Source organism: Taudactylus pleione, unplaced genomic scaffold, assembly GCF_031769625.1.
Source record: "Taudactylus pleione unplaced genomic scaffold, aTauple2 ptg000967l, whole genome shotgun sequence".
NCBI classification, from domain to species: Eukaryota; Metazoa; Chordata; class Amphibia; order Anura; family Myobatrachidae; genus Taudactylus; species Taudactylus pleione.
Window position 1 is genome coordinate 6,152,501 of NW_028285368.1, and position 2,500 is coordinate 6,155,000.

General features: G+C 36.8%; 10 pseudogenes; all 10 read left to right on the top strand.

Moving 5' to 3' along the window:
- The first annotated feature begins 94 nt into the window (after positions 1 to 94).
- LOC148457623 (5S ribosomal RNA) lies at positions 95 to 213 on the top strand (annotated as a pseudogene).
- A 116-nt stretch (positions 214 to 329) lies between these two features.
- LOC148457624 (5S ribosomal RNA) lies at positions 330 to 448 on the top strand (annotated as a pseudogene).
- Positions 449 to 564: 116 nt separating this feature from the next.
- LOC148457625 (5S ribosomal RNA) lies at positions 565 to 683 on the top strand (annotated as a pseudogene).
- A 116-nt stretch (positions 684 to 799) lies between these two features.
- LOC148457626 (5S ribosomal RNA) lies at positions 800 to 918 on the top strand (annotated as a pseudogene).
- A 116-nt stretch (positions 919 to 1,034) lies between these two features.
- On the top strand, positions 1,035 to 1,153 carry LOC148457627 (5S ribosomal RNA; annotated as a pseudogene).
- A 116-nt stretch (positions 1,154 to 1,269) lies between these two features.
- Positions 1,270 to 1,388, top strand: LOC148457628 (5S ribosomal RNA; annotated as a pseudogene).
- Positions 1,389 to 1,738: 350 nt separating this feature from the next.
- On the top strand, positions 1,739 to 1,857 carry LOC148457629 (5S ribosomal RNA; annotated as a pseudogene).
- Positions 1,858 to 1,972: 115 nt separating this feature from the next.
- On the top strand, positions 1,973 to 2,091 carry LOC148457630 (5S ribosomal RNA; annotated as a pseudogene).
- A 115-nt stretch (positions 2,092 to 2,206) lies between these two features.
- Positions 2,207 to 2,325, top strand: LOC148457631 (5S ribosomal RNA; annotated as a pseudogene).
- A 116-nt stretch (positions 2,326 to 2,441) lies between these two features.
- LOC148457632 (5S ribosomal RNA) overlaps positions 2,442 to 2,500 on the top strand; it is a 119-nt pseudogene continuing 60 nt past the window's right edge.

Genomic DNA, 2,500 nt, shown 5'->3' on the forward strand with positions numbered 1-2,500 from the left:
TTTTCTATTACATTTTACATTAAATTTTTTCAACTTATCAATGAATTTACTTGAGTTAAGAAGTAAAAGAGTTCTAAAGTTAATGTTTTTGAGCACCTACAGCCAAACCAAACTGGGCATGCCCAATCTCGTCTGATCTTGGAAGCTATGCAGTGTTGGGCCTGGTTAGTACTTGGATGAGAGACCACCTGGGAATACCAGATGCTGTAGGTAATTTTATACTGCCATAACATTCATTTCTATTACATTTTACATTTAATTTTTTCAACTTATCAATGAATTTACTTGAGTTAAGAAGTAATAGAGGTCTAAATTTAATGCTTTTGAGTACCTACAGCCAAACCACACTGGACATGCCCAATCTCATCTGATCTTGGAAGCTATGCAGTGTTGGGCCTGGTTTGTACTTGGATGGGAAACCACCTGGGAATACCTGGTGCTGTAGGTAATTTTATACAGCCAAAACATTCTTTTCTATTACATTTTACATTTAATTTTTTCAACTTATCAATGAATTTACTTGAGTTAAGTAGTAAAAGAGGTCTAAAGTTAATGGTGTTGAGCACCTACAGCAAAACCACACTGGACATGCCCAATCTCGTCTGATCTTGGAAGCTAAGCAGTGTTGGGCCTGGTTAGTTCTTGGATAGGAGACCACCTGGGAATACCAGGTGCTGTAGGTAATTTTATGCTGCCATAACATTCTTTTCTATTACATTTTACATTTAATTTTTTTAACTTATCAATGAATTTACTTGAGTTAAGAAGTAATAGAGGTCTAAAGTTAAAGTTTCTGAGTACCTACAGCCAAACCACACTGGACATGCCCAATCTCGTCTTATCTTGGAAGCTATGCAGTGTTGGGCTTGGTTAGTACTTGGATGGGAGACCACCTGGGAATACCAGGAGCTGTAGGTAATTTTATACTGCCATAACATTCTTTTCTATTACATTTTACATTTCATTTTTACAACTAAACAATGAATTTACTTGAGTTAAGAAGTAATAGAGGTCTAAAGTTAAGTATTTTGAGCACCTACAGCCAAACCACACTGGACGTGCCCAATCTCGTCTGATCTTGGAAATTAAGCATTGTTGGGTCTGGTTAGTATTTGGATGGGAGACCACCTGGGAATATCAGGTGCTGTAGGTAATTTTATACAGCCAAAACATTCATTTCTATTACATTTTACATAAAAAATTTTCAACTTATCAATGAATTTACTTGAGTTAAGAAGTAAAAGAGTTCTAAAGTTAATGTTTTTGAGCACCTACAGCCAAACCACACTGGACATGCCCAATCTCGTCTGATCTTGGAAGCTATGCAGTGTTGGGCCTGGTTAGTACTTGGATGAAAGTCCACCTGGGAATACCAGGTGCTGTAGGTAATTTTATGCAGCCATAGCTTTCTTTTCTATTACATTTTACATTACATTTTTTCAACTTATCAATGAATTTACTTGAGTTAAGAAGAAAAAGAGGTCTAAAGTTAATATTTTTGAGCGCATACAGGCAAAGCACTCTGGACATGGCCAATGTCATCTGATCTTGGAAGCTATGCAGTGTTGGGCATGGTTAGTACTTGGATGGGAAACCACCTGGGAATACCAAGTGCTGTAGGTACTTTTATACTGCCATAACATTTTTTCTATTACATTTTACATTTAATTTTTTCAACTTATCAATGAATTTACTTGAGTTAAGAAGTAATAGAGGTCTAAAGTTAAACATTTTGCGCACCTACAGCCAAACCACACTGGACATGCCAAATCTCGTCTGATCTTGGAAGCTAAGCATTGTTGGGCCTGGTTAGTACTTGGATGGGAGACCACCTGGGAATACCAGGTGCTGTAGGTAATTTTATACAGCCAAAACATTCTTTTCTATTATATTTTACATTAAATTTTTTCAACTTATCAATGAATTTACTTGAGTTAAGATTAAAAGAGGTCTAAAGTTAATGTTTTTGAGCACCTACAGCCAAATCACACTGGACATGCCCAATCTCATCTGATCTTGGAAGTTATGCAGTGTTGGGCCTGGTTAGTAATTGGTTGGGAGACCACCTGGGAATACCAGGAGATGTAGGTAATTTTATACTGCCATAACATTCTTTTCTGTTACATTTTACATTTCATTTTTAAACTTAGCAATGAATTTACTTGAGTTAAGAAGTAAAAGAGGTCTAAAGTTAAAGCTTTTGAGCACCTACAGCCAAACCACACTGGACATGCCCAATCTCGTCTGATCTTGGAAGCTATGCAGTGTTGGGGCTGGTTAGTACTTTGATGAGAGACCACTTGGGAGTACCAGGTGCTGTAGGTCATTTTATACTGCCATAACATTCTTTTCTATTACATTTTACATTTAATTTTTTCAACTTATCAATGAATTTCCTTGAGTTAAGAAGTAATAGAGGTCTAAAGTTAATGTTTTTGAGCACCTACAGCCAAACCACCCTGGACATGCCCAATCTCGTCTGATCTTGGAAGCTATGCAG